The 14,268-nt window shown below is 35.3% G+C and overlaps 2 long non-coding RNA genes across 4 annotated transcripts in view; one reads left to right on the plus strand and one right to left on the minus strand.

Annotated features, from left to right (window-relative positions):
• LOC143229705 (uncharacterized) overlaps positions 1-14,268 on the minus strand; it is a 64,141-nt gene that overhangs the window by 33,510 nt on the left and 16,363 nt on the right. The window contains exon 1 of one of the 3 annotated variants that reach the window (XR_013016009.1): positions 2,348-2,677. The exons of the other annotated variants lie outside the window; for them this stretch is intronic. This is a non-coding gene — a long non-coding RNA (uncharacterized LOC143229705). Of the gene's footprint in view, positions 1-2,347; positions 2,678-14,268 lie in introns of those variants that run through there. 3 annotated transcript variants of the gene reach the window in all.
• The window catches only part of LOC143229706 (uncharacterized), a 29,321-nt gene that overhangs the window by 9,023 nt on the left and 6,030 nt on the right, over positions 1-14,268 (plus strand). The gene's annotated exons all lie outside the window — the stretch shown is intronic.

Here is a 14,268-nt window from a genome sequence, read left to right on the forward strand (position 1 = left end):
GGTAAATACTGTTGACTAGTTGACTGTTCCTTCTAATCGTTAAACTGGCAACAACTTATAACAGCGCAGGTAGTTCTTCTTAGATATGTGCGGCTCTCAAAAACAAACAAAAATAAATAAACGTATACGAGTTTTCTCTGCATCTTTAATGAGGCAAATCCTGGTTATTACCGAAACACGTAAGCTAACAACTGTAAAAGCCACAAAGCGTGAACACAACAAGACACATGTACAGTTAAATACAGTAGTATATAAAGATATATACAGCCTTAACTGTACTTGGTATTTACAACCTAAGCGGCACTTAAACCTATTCTCGGGTTAAACATTCAGGTCAGGTATAGCCATCCCCAAATTTGAACTACTGAACTTTTGGACAACTATTTATTAGTACCTTCCGCCTATACAGCTGTACTTAATGAAACAACAACATTGACTATCATTTTTACACCGTGGTTCATATCTTAAAACGTGGAGTATGTTCAGTGGCATATCACAGATTTCAATCTAGACATACCTAGCCATTCAATTCCAAATTATATCTTGTCAAGTATGGTCAGGTGGTTAGGGCGCTCGACTCGTAATCTGAGGGTCGTGGGTCAAATCCCCGTCACACCAAACATGCGCCCCTTTCAGCCGTAAAAACGTTATAATGTGACAGTTAATCCCACCATTCGTTAGTAAAAGAGTAGCTCAAAAGTTGGCGGTGGTTGGTGATGACTAGCTGCCTTTCCTCTCGTCTTACTCTGCTAAATTAGGCTAGCGCAGATAGCCCTCGTGTAGCTTTGCGCGAATTTCAAAACAAACAAACAAGTTTCCGACACGCAATCCCAACATGGTCAGTTTTGACACCATAAAAATCGTAAAAAACTCGGAAAATTTGAAAATTTCTATGTCACTACACGTGACCTACAAGAATGTATCTTTGTACCAAATCCCGTGTAAGTTCGTTGAAATACATGAATAGTTCACGAAAATCCCAGATTGAGATTTCCGTGTTAAAAAGTTGAGCAAAAGACAAGAATTCCAAAACTGTCTATATCTCTGGAACCTGAAAAGTACCTTTGTACCAAATCCCATGTGAACTGGCCGAAATGCAGCAGAGTAATGGACATAAAAACCCTTAATATTATCCTTTTTGTAGAATCTCAAACCCCTATTATTACTAAAAATGAGCACGTCCACTATGTTTGTTTCTTAATATGCGCAACCTGTAAAAAAATATCTTCGGGAAAGATGGCTTTGATTAAAGTGCCTCAATTCATGTAATCGGAAAAACCATTGAATTGAAAATCATATAATACGTCCACACTTTTATTATTGGATATAGAAGCTTGACGTTTCAAATGTGACAGTAGTTTTCTCAGTCTCTTAGTTTCTATGTATAAAAAGTCTGTTAGTATGCTGTCTACATCTTTTTGTATGTATAATAATCTATATAAAATATAAACTTAAATATACATCTTGCTATATACATTTATGTATAACGTAATACCTTGTTATGAAACTCAGATTTCCACTTCTCCTACTTTCCTTTTTTCATACCCTGCAGTGTACTTCAAACATAACCCAGAAAACTCTCATAATTAGCTACTACTACCTCAACATATAATTGATCTATTAAACTCACCCCATAAATCTTAAACAATGGATCAATTACTTTTAAAAAAATTTTTCGTGTCTATTGACTAAAAAGGGTAATCAAACGCTGGTAAAGGTTTGTAAGGGAAGGCAGCTAGTCATCACCACCCATTGCAAACTCTTGGGCTACTCTTTTACCAACGAATAGTGGGATTAACCGTAACATTATAACGCCCCCATGGCTGAAAGGGCGAGCATGTTTGGTGCGACGGGGATTCGAATCCGCGTCTCTCGGATTACGCCTTAACCCACCTGGCCTTGCTAGGCTGGCAGCCTTGCGACGGGGATTCGAATCCGCGTCTCTCGGATTACGCCTTAACCCAACTGGCCTTGCTAGGCTGGCAGCCTTTGAAGATTAGGTGAAACTTTTCTCGTTTTCAGCAGCTGTTTTTACTTGACACTTTACTCTTTGTAACATTTTTACAGACATTTTAGCTTATATTACACTCTTTTTGTGATAATTCACCTCCGTGGCATAGCGGTATGTCTGCGGAACCACATTGCGATAAACCAGGCTTTTCTCTTGTTGGGCAGAGATAGCCTAATGCTTAGCTTTGTGCTTAATTCCAAATAGACAATGATAATCAGGTTAGCTAAAAGGGAAATACGCAAACTTTAGGACTGTTAAGTATTAATGATAAATTAAACACGTTTGTAGTTTGTACTGAAAAGCTTTATTTTCACAAAAACACACTGCTATGCTAACCTGAATGTCGACTTTCCTTTTACTGCCAGACAAGAGATGGAAATACACAGCACCATGGAAACACCTGACTTATATTCTAGAGCAAAACAAAGTGTCAGATATCTCACAAGTACGCGGGTTAAATACTACAACCAGTATTTTTGTATGAAATCAGAAGCCAAACCAGACGTGCAGTCTTCTGTGTTATCAGTTAGAACAGACCACTTTCCAAGAAATCCACGCCTTCATGCCATTTTGAAACTTTATGTAAGCTTTATCTGCATAAAAGGATTAGCACACCTTTACGACCATGAGACATCTGGACAATACTCGTGGGATTAACTTCATACAAAAATTACAGGTAAACTTAGAAAAAACGCTACTTCAATATACCTGAATATACGTATCAGTAAGACAATTGTAACTAAATGATTTTCATACTATCGTTTTTTCTGAGAAGCTCCAATAATCATATTCCTATGGAAGTTGTCAAAATATCAAACTGATTGTAATACAATATTTCGTGTTAGTAATCTGATCCTGGTGAATGCAGATAGAGCGAGATGAACCACACATTGACTTCGATACGACAGTTTAAAAGCAAGTGTATTAGAGAAGGCTTATCAAAGAGGTTTAAAATTTGATATAAGCTCTATAACACACTTTAGGATTATAGGAAAGATATTCGAGACCATTTCGGATGTAGACTAGGTTAACGTACTGGGATGAGGATCGAAAGTCTCATCGCGTTCGAGCTGTCATGTCACTGAGCACGTTCCACGCTTTAAGCTGTGGGTGCGTTATAAAAATGACAGTCAATCCCACTTTTCGATTCAATGAACCAGACAAATCTTACGTGGTGTTTGGTGCTCAGTTGATGCCTTCTCTATAGCCTAAAGTTCAAATTTAAAGGCGAGTATATTTATTTCAGTTCTAAGGTTCTCTAACTTGTGATTAGCCCACACACGTGTATATTTATTTATATAAAGATGTCATTTAAGTTAAAAAGTACAATTCCATATATTTCAATTTTTTAAAATGTATCCAAGAAACTATACAAATTAGTGCAAAATTTTTTCTACATGAAAAATCCCAGAATCATCAGTTAGCAAGATAAAATCAAGCTTGCGATAAAAAACAAACAAACAGAAACGTAAGAAAGAACGTTCGAAAAATATGACTTTACTAGTTAACACTGTTGTTTAAATTATACCTGATATAGAGAAAAGTAAAGCTATTTTAAATACGTGCATACGTTTTCACAAACCTTTCATTCTGTATATATTTGTTCACACTTTTATAATAGATGTTTACTCCAACACCTAATGCAGCAATCAACGTGGAGACATTAATTCAAACTGTTAAATCTGGTAGATTTTGTGCTCCCTGTTTTAGTGTTTGTTGAATTTTACTTCATTAAAAAAAAAAAAACGAACGTCTGAATGAGCCAAACATGGTTGCACTTCTTATAGGTCTGAACCCCAGTGGCACAGCATCATTTCTGCGGACTCACAAGGCTAGAAACCTGGTTTCGATACTTCTGGTGGACAGAGCACAGATAGCTTATTGTGTAGCTTTGTGCTTATCTTTAAACAGACTTACAGACCTGCACGCATTATTTATGACGCATTATCTACGTCACGCTAGTGTTCCAGCATTCAAACACAATGAAATTAGAACGATTTCTTTTCCCGAATGGAATAATTCAGATAAAATACAATAAAAGCAGGTGTTTCTAGACTCTTTCGTTTGTCTAGTCCTGACATTACGCAACTACTTGAACAAACAATTCTACAAGTGTTTGTATGCGTAATTTTGCATAAGTACACCAAACAAGACTGAAACCATATTCATGCTCTCTTATTGTATTAATTAAAGCCATGTGTTTAGAGAAGTTTAATTCTTGTACTTTGAATGTACTAATCAAAGTAAATGTTGAAATGCATTACAGAGGTTTGGGCTTATATAAATATATAAAAAGTGTTTTTTAGAAAATTGGTATGATAGTGGAATAGATGTGATTCTAAGAACTGTTGGGAACGTAATTACTAAGATTTCCTTTGTTGAAGTGATTGTTTACAAATAGGCCTATCATTTTCTAACTTTACATTTTCTTTAAAGAAAGTTAGGACAACCGATTTGTCTGTGATAGTATAATAAGTGTGAATCTTGAGTTTCCTTCAGCAACGCTAGTTTGAAGCTTCAAAATAGAGTGAAAACAGGAGTCTTTGATTAAGAAAACAACAATCTGTGAATCAATACTGGCAAGAAGGTAATGACGAAAATTTTGATTCGTTGATTTGTTGTAATGTGAAGTGACAATCAAGCCTTTTGACTGAGTAACGTCAGTTTGTGATATAATAAATTAAAATCAGAATCAAGTCGTTAATTAATAATGTCATTTTGTGGTAGTGACGTAAATTAATACAATAAAACAATCAGCGAGACGTTAAGGATTCAACAACGACAGTCTTTGTTGATGAAACAATGTGGAAATTATTAATTTAATTTTCTGCTGTTCAAGTACAGTATATACAAAGTATTTGACTTCATAACGATAATTTGTTTTAGTAAAGTGTGGTAAAGGTTGTCTTGGGTACAATAACGTTACGGTCAATTACCCTATTCGTTGGTAAAAGAGTAACCCAAGACCTAATGGTGGGTGGTGATGACTAGCTGCCTTCCCTCTGGTGTTACACTGCTAAATTAGGGACGGCTAGCGCAGACAGCCCTCGTGTAGCTTTGCGCGAATTGCAAAACAAAGAAACAAACCATTGTAGAAATCGAGCTCACTGTTTTAACGTTATAAGCCCTTATGCTTACTGCTGAGCAACCAGAGGGCAAACAGTTAACTCAATCTTACAAAATTCGATGCAATATTACTTCTATTTAAGGTACAGTCCAACCTTTGAAACTGAAATTACAAAATTACAACCATAACAATTAAGGCACAGCCTTGATAACATAGTCACATTTCCATCTTTAGATGAAACACTGTTCGTGTTTGATGAGTTTTATACTGAATTCTTTATCAAATAAAATGTCGCTAAGATTTTTTGTAAAAAGGAGAATACGACACATTCTAGTTTTGTACTCATATTTGTGATTCAGGTTGTCTGGCAGCGTAGATAGCCCTCGTGTAGCTTTGCGCGAAATTCAAACCAAACCAAACCGGGTTGTATGGCGAAGTATTTAATTACGGTTACTTCTTTACGTATGTATGTTTTTCTTATAGGAAAGCCACATCGGGCCATGTGCTAAACCCACCGAGGGAAATCGAACCCCTGATTTTAGCGTTGTAAATCTTTAGATATACCGCTGTACCAGCGGGGGGCTACTCCTTTACTCAGATATGGGGACATTTACATTGTACCAGCAGTGTGTTGTATTATAATTTCTATCACACGCACGTTACCATCAGTATTTTAGAGATATCCCCACTTTCAGTTTGTCTGTTTATTTGCTGCTAGTAATAAAATACACCAATATATAAATAGGAATACTTTCAGGTGTTGCAAAAACTCCACAAGGTTTCCTTCATTATTATTATTACTCTCTATCAGCTTACATAAGGTTCTTCCTTTCCAGAAGAAGAGACATTTTTTATGTATGTATTTGGATGTACTAGAATGGACATGAATTATAAGTACGGTATCTTCAATTATATTTGTTATCTGTACCATAACCAGTTTCGTATTATTTTTTGTTTTTAGTCATAAATACGTCTACAACTTTTTTTTTCCACAACCAATTTCATGTTATTTCTGTGGCAAGTTATAAGAACTTTCACTATTTATTTTATAATAAATTTCGTTGTCTCAAGTTACAGTTTTATATTTATCGTCAATTATAAGGCATTGCAGTTACTCGTGTATTAAATGCGACGTGTTTACGCTCAAACACATGCATTTAATCCTTAGTAAACAACACCAATATAAATACATATCAGCAAATAATAAAATGATGTACATATATTTTATGTTATAGAAATAATTATCAAAATATAATTCCCGCTTAGATATCAATAACCATGCTTATCTGAACATTACAAAATTACGTTTATGTATTTCTTGGTACAGAAATGAGGGGCGCGGCATGGCCAGGTGGGTTAAGGCGTTCGACTCATAATCTGAGGGTCGCGGGTTCGAATCCCGGTTGCACCAAACATGCTCGCCCTTTCAGCCGTGGGACGTTATAATGTAACGGTCAATCCCACTATTCGTTGGTAAAAGAGTATCTCAAAAGTTGGCGGCGGGTGGTATTCCCTCTAGTCTTACACTGCTAAATTAAGGACGGCTAGCGCAGATAGCCCTCCAGTAGCTTTGCGCGAAATTCAAAACAAACAAACAAACAGAAATGAGGTTCAAACAATGTGGAATGAACATCCCACAAATAAAAATGCAGAATAAAAAAGATTAAGCGAGTGAACCATATTATTCATCAGGAAGGAGCGAAACCTTTGGCTAAGGTGCATTAAAGATTAGATTTAAAAACATCGAGTAGGTTGGAGGTCTATAGGTACACTTTCATGTGTTTTCTCCTAGCTATTTAGTAGCACACTGTTTCATACAGAAAATGCTAAAATTGGTCGGAGGTCTCTGCGTTACTTTTTTATTACTTTCAAGTCTACGTGAAGCTATTAATTCAATCTGCTTTTAAAATATGTTAAACTACGGGTGTGTATTTGAGATTTCCAGGACAAAAAATAAACATGTCAGAACACCTTGTAAAAATTGTTATTGTATCTAAAACATGCTATAAAATTCTACAAAACAAATAGACTTATACACGTATGGATAAATAGCATGCATGTGTATGCACCACAGTTTAAGTTGTTGTTTTTTTTTGTCCTTTGTAAAGGCATACAAGTTCCACCGACGACAGCGTTCAACCAACAAGCAGCAAGGTTAGTTCATCGGAAGTATAGTGAACAAAAAGCAGCACAGCCATAAAACTGCCTCCCCTCAATTTTTCTGGCATGGTTAGTCTCAGCAGATGTTCCATTTTGCTGCAACAAGTGCCAATTATCAACCTTTATAACGATTATAAATCAAAGAGTAATTACGTCAACTCGGAGGGAGGTCCGTTTTCGTTTTTCTCCGATCTTTTAACCATTCATCAAAAGGCATTATTGTGCGTGTATGTGTGTGTATATATAGCAAAAGGAGAATTATAGGCTATACAAGAAAACACAGAGAAACGAACATTCCTCACAATGATTAGTATTATTTTCTGTTTTTTGTAAGTTTAATCACGAACTTGTATTTTTAATGGGTTTTAAAAAGTTGTGATATACATGATAAAACCCCAGAGTTTTTCACTAGCGCCTGGACTGTGAGCCGCGAAGTAGTCAGAACCGCGTGTGGCATTTTTCGTAACGTTGTATTCCAAAGACACGATAAAACGTTGTTATACTTTTTTAAATTAAAGTTGTGATATACATGATAAAACCCCAGAGTTTTTCACTAGCGCCTGGACTGTGAGCCGCGAAGTAGTCAGAACCGCGAGTGGCATTTTTCGTAACGTTGTATTCCAAAGACACGATAAAACGTTGTTCTACTTTTTTAAATTAAAAGTTTTAATACCCATACCAGCCGTCTTGAGAATACAGATTTACTTCAAGTGGGTTTCTCGTCATCACGAATACTTAGACAGTAGACAGCATATCAAGAATTGATAGTCGAGCTTCGCAAGAGAAATGAATTTGGGGATTTACAGTCTCGTTAGAACGTGTTTCAGCTTACAGTTTGAACGACCTTTACCATTAATGTTTTAGTATTTGGCAAACAAATATAAATTATATTTTAACAGAAATGTCAACATCTATATGTTATGTTTTGTTATATCAAAATGGCTGATATGGTTGTAAACCTGAAGATGACCTAGGAAAGTTGAAACGCTGTTCTCTGCTTTATTAATAAAAGTGTTAATACCCATACCAGCCGTTCTGAAATACATTTTTATTTCAAGTGGGTTTCTCGTCATCAAGAATTTACGTTACGAACATCAGTTACGAAACGTAATTTGTAGTATCATGTAGTGAAACCTTTCTCCTGTATGATCTCTATTGTTCAGACTACTGCTCTTTCTACAGTCAGTTAAACCAGATTTGTTAGAATTATACTTTGTAGTTGACAAATCATTGCGGTTTATACTGACATTACGTAGAAGTGCCGCCTAGTGGCACAACGGTATGTCTACGGACTCAAGCCACTAGAAATCAGGTTTCTATACCCATGGTTGGCAGAGCATTGTGTAGCTTTGTGCTTAATTTCAAACAAATAACATTGCAGCTGTGTGGCTGAAGTTATGCTGTTTTGTAGTGACCAGGTCGCTTTTAGCTCATCTGTAATTATTTTGAATATGATTCCAAAAAGACATTTCACTGGTCATTAACAAACTGACCATCTTTATCGAACTGCACGCAATTCAGAACTTTGTTACATAATTAGTTCTTTAACAGAGATAAATCTCAAATCCTAAATGTATAACCAGTCGTATTCTGTAATTATCTTATCATAATTTAGAAACAATACAATAAACAACAGTACATCATGAAACAACAATACAGTTATTGTTCCATTTAATAACACTTAATTTCCTCACGTGCCGTTTACTTATATCATAAAATTTCAAGGATATTTGACCTTTTCAAACAAATAAAGAAATGATAGCGTTTCTTTATGGAATGGAACCAGGTATAACTGACTGTTTTTAGGAAGGCCCAAGGTTCGGACTGCAGCATGTCTCTCGACACCGCCGCACTCTCAGAGGTATGGAATGCTGTCACCAAAATAGTAAATTCCAGCTATTCAATTTAAGAATAGCTGTATGGAGGGTGCAGTCAAGTGTTTGCCCTCTCTGTGACCATTAGCTTCAAATTGGAGACAGCTGTGTCCAAAACTACGGAATGATATAACCAAAAGAATAAATTCCGCTGTTCGGTTATGAGTAGCCCTATAATAGAGGGTGCTGTTTATTGGTCCTTCTGACCATTAGCTTTAAATCAGGAACGGCTGTGTTTAAATCTAGGGTTCTCTGGCCTGGATGGTTGGCTCACGTGACACGTACAATGCAGTTCAAATTGTAACTACCAGTTAAGTCAAACTACAGAACATCGCAACAAATTTAAATTACAGTAGCTCTCCTTCCCTATATAAACTCGAGGAGCCTTCAGACAAGCGCTGCAGTCAATCCACACTCATTATAACCCTGAAACTCAAGTTACTGATTTCTTTTTTATGGAATACTTTTATACATTTCTCTATTGTTTCAACTTTCAGAATACAATGTGACTAAAACATTGAAATCACCGATTAATTATGTATTTTACGTATGAAATACTTGTAATAGTGACGACATTTTTCTTTGAATGATTTGTGTTGTTCGTGATATTAAAGCTTTTGTAACTAATAAAAATCAGGAACTAAATCTGTTTGGTGCAAAAGTAGTAAGAGGAAAACGTGTTTAACAAGCTGACAGTTATATTATTATATTTTTGAATAAAACTATTCATGTTCAGTCCTCAAAAAATACGTTATATACGACTATAGGTTTTTTTGTGTGCCGACTAATTGAAACTCAAGCATAGTATATTCGTATTAAAATTCTTGGAAATAAGACGTATCGCTCAACATGAATCAAACGTCTCTATACAAAGTATTAATTTTATATAATCATTTAGGACCACTAATTAAGAAACATATAATATTCGATCTCGTGTATTTTATTTTGAAAAGGCCACAAAAAGAAACAATAACTGTTGGAATTATTTGAGAAAAACAAAGGAGGGAGGAAGTAGAACTTGAATGATATTCTGAATATAAAATAGTTCCCATTTAACGATACGTAACAACAAAATTTGTATTTTAAACCTATTATTGTGTGGAAAGGAAAGCAAATAAAATAAGTATAGACAAAGAATGACTCCTTTTTATTGTTTAATTGTAAATCTTGTTGCTATGGAAAACTAAGACCGAAAAAAATGGTTTAAATTACCAATAATGTAATCAAATAACTTGAAAGAAAACTTAACAAACCCCCAATACTTAAGAAGATTTATTTGTTTTAATCTGTTGTGAAATAGTTGAAGCTACACCATGAAAAATAGCCTCATATAATAGGTTTCGTTTAATTATATTATTCTCATAACACAAACAGGACAGTTCTAGTTGTTATTTCATTATTATTTCCTTTTATTCGTAAAATAATATTTTAGAAAGTTTTAAATAGAAAGCGGTGGATCTTACTATTTTAGTTCTAGTTTGACTTCATGAAAATTACAATGCAAACACAATAACAATGACAGATATATTGCATTTCTTTGTATGTTTATTTTAAAACAGTGATAACGAAAAGCATAACACTTTTGGTACGTTTGTTTCAAACCAATAGCAATGATAAACATAACACTTTTCGTGCGTTTGTTTCAAACCGATTATATGACAACACATAACACTTTTTTGTACGTGTGATTCAAATCAATGGTAGGTCCGGTATGACCAGGTGGGTTAAGGCGTTCGACTTGTAATCTGAAGGTCGCGGGTTCGAATTCCCGTCGCACCAAACATGCTCCCTCTTCTAGCCGTGGGGACGTTATAATGTGTCTGTCAATCCAATTATTCGTTGGTAAAAGAGTAGCCCAAGAGTTAGCGGTGGGTGGTGATGACTAGTCTTACACTACTAAATTAGAGACGGCTAGCGCAGATAGCCCTTGAGTAGCTTTGCGCGAAATCCAAAAGAAACAAACAAAACAATGATAACAAACATATCACTTGTTTGTAAGTTCGTTTCAAAGATTCGACAAAGCTACGTAAGGAATATCTCTACGACGTCTCTAAATCTGAAATGATAGAGCAGAAGGAAGATGGCGGGGTCACAACAGTCGTCTTAAACTCTTGGACTGCCCTAATCACACTCCCGACCTCCATATAAAGAACACGTTTCTGTGGAAACGAGAGCCGAATCATAAACCCTCAGCTAGATGGTAAAATGTGCCTATGATCAATGAACAGGCGATAATATTCGTTGTTATTCAAAACATCTAAATCTCACCGTTTTTTTTATAATACCGTATATTATTAACCATCCCATTTCCCACCCACCTTCTAACCTTTAAGGCCTAGGTCATTAGTTGTTGGATAACCTGTTTTTTATGTTTTATTGTACAAGAGAAAATGACTTCATAAAACTATTTTGATGTCTAAATTGGAATGAAGGAGAGCACATATCTCTTCGCCTTCATTACACTAATATATCTGTATAGAGAGAGGTAAAGAAATATGTATCCGCTTAATTACCTAACCCTTACCTAGGCGATAGCAGTAAATCATCAAGACGTGAAGAATGTTAGGGGATAAATCACCCGTCTGCGAGATTCCAAATGTTCCCGTTGTTTCCGACCATACTGTAAACAATTTTGTTAAACAATCTAGAAATAATTGCCAGTCATTTGGATGGTATATTGGCATCCCTAATTCCTGGAGAAGACCTGAGATATTATGACAATAAACAAACATATTGTAAAAAATGGCACAAAAGCCTGCTCCCGATTTTAGAAGTATGACACTTTAGTTGTATGGCTCAGCTGATTCTTTTCTTGCATCCTGGAAGCTAACACTTCAGCTGCATTTTTGGAGAGACCCAAATCACGCACAAGGTCATTCAACTCTGGCTGGCTAAACTGTTGAGGAGTTAATGACTGTGGGGGTTCATAAGAAGGATCGCCAGATTCTGAAAGTATTTCTTGAGTTTCATCAGCAGTCTCTTGCTCTTGGTCACTACCCACATCTTCTGATGGAAGAAATCCTTTAAAAACTGGGATTGGGAGCTCATCAGAGTGCAGAGCAGGTCGGATTGCTGAGGGAATACTAGGATATGAAATTTTGTGTCTGTTTTTCTTGCCAATGCCCTTTGTATTGACCAAATAATTCATGTCTCTCTCACCCTCTCCCCTACACGAAATTTATCTCTTGTGTAACGTGAAACCTCTTCCTATAAGCGTTAAAATCTTTAATGTGTTTTCTTTGAAGGAAGTCACCGCGAAATGATCGTAGCCAATTCAAGTGTTTGGTTATACGCATCAGTTGACGAAAGATAATTTAGTAATGTTTTTATTGTTACATATTATTCAATTGCCTTTTTCAATATTGCCTTTTTAACTATAGAAAGCTCTTTGTTTTATGCTTTAAACCAAAACGTATACAAAGATAACTGGATTCCAAAGTTAAATGTGCATTCTCGGCTCATTGGTCAGACTACAGGCTCATGACGCTACAAATTGGAGATCAATCCATAGATTGGGTACACCACAAATAGCCGATTGTGTAGTTCGCCTTTAAACAAAATGAATTTTTAACTATGGCAGAGACGACAAAGTTTTATTTACAAACATGTTTTAGTGTTTGTTTTGAATTTCATGCAAGGCTACATTCGGGCTATATGTGCTAGCCTTCCCTACTTGGGCTAATATTTCACTCAAGTCACATTATGAGCTTCTCAAGGCTGAAAGGGAACAAACATGTTAGGTGACGGTGATTCGAATTCGCGTGAGACAAGAGCCCTAATTACAAACTCACACTATATTTGTATATTCAATTGTTTTATTTAGTAAAATGAATGTTTTCAAATACAGCCAGGTTTCTAATGCCAGAAATATATGTGCATTGGAGGTTTTTCTTATTGACTCGAATACCACTTAAATACAACTATATGGTTTACAAATATCTTGTTCTCATGTAAGGCAGACTGATACAGACAACATTTAGAATAACGCATTGCTTGGAAACGTCAGAATTTTATTGTTGCTACTTCCTACACCCTTCTAAGACGAACCAGAAGTTAATGGTATCACATCTCAGTTTAATCTGTATAAGTTGTAAAAAATGTCATGTGATAAAGTTGGAGCGTGTAAGACTATCAACTGAAAAAAAACCAGAAACATATGAATCTCTATTTGCAATAGAATTTAACGATTCTTTCTCTATTCAAAAAGTGAAGCTGGTATTACCGACTGTGACGTAGTAAAGGTTAATAACCAATATAATACATCACGACGTAACACCCCACAAAGTAAATTGTTACCTGACGTTACTGTTATCATGACATTCCATTCTGTAAACTACATTGTAAATACTGACATTATTGTTATCATGACGTTTCATTCTGTGAACTTCACTGTAAATAATAGAGAGTAGGGCATCTTTACGATTTGCGGTTAATTACCCTGTAAAGTGTGATCGGATTCATACCAAATTTCATAGACACATTAACGATCTGGCTTTTCACCACACTACAAAAATGATCTGGATTGTTAATCATTCTGGATCTGAAATGGACTCTCTGAGATTTCGAAGGTAATGTTAAACGTCATCCAATACAAACGTATGCAATCTCTAAAAGGAGTGGCAGGATGAGGCTATGGAATCTCTATGTTTAATATTGTTATGGTATGACTTATTAAGTTTTAAACATTACTTCTCAGATGTGTGTATAAAACCAACTAACTTTTAGTCCTCTAGTGTGCACTATGGGTAAAATTTAAGCGTAAATAAAATAATATAATGATAAATAATTGGTTTTAAAATATATAAATAATGTGTTGCTAATCCTTACCTTAATTCTGACATGTAAGTTACTTAAATAAACTTGATAAATGTTACACTTCGCAAACATAATATAGTCGACCCCATTACAGTCGTTACTGGTATCAACTGGTAATGTTAAATGTGTCAATGTCTGTGGTATTCTCGCCGACCTGATGACTTCTGTTGATGGACATAACTGACAGAGTGCAGTTGACATATATATATATATATTTATATTCTTCTTTAATTCATTCACAAGTTCTTGGAATTGCGTTTATGATTTTCTAAAAGGTGTATTTCTAGTTGTTATTGTTTACTTGTTTTTCAGAATGATTATATAAAGGAAAATATATAGAC

Source organism: Tachypleus tridentatus, chromosome 10 (assembly GCF_004210375.1).
Source record: "Tachypleus tridentatus isolate NWPU-2018 chromosome 10, ASM421037v1, whole genome shotgun sequence".
Lineage (NCBI taxonomy): Eukaryota > Metazoa > Arthropoda > Merostomata > Xiphosura > Limulidae > Tachypleus > Tachypleus tridentatus.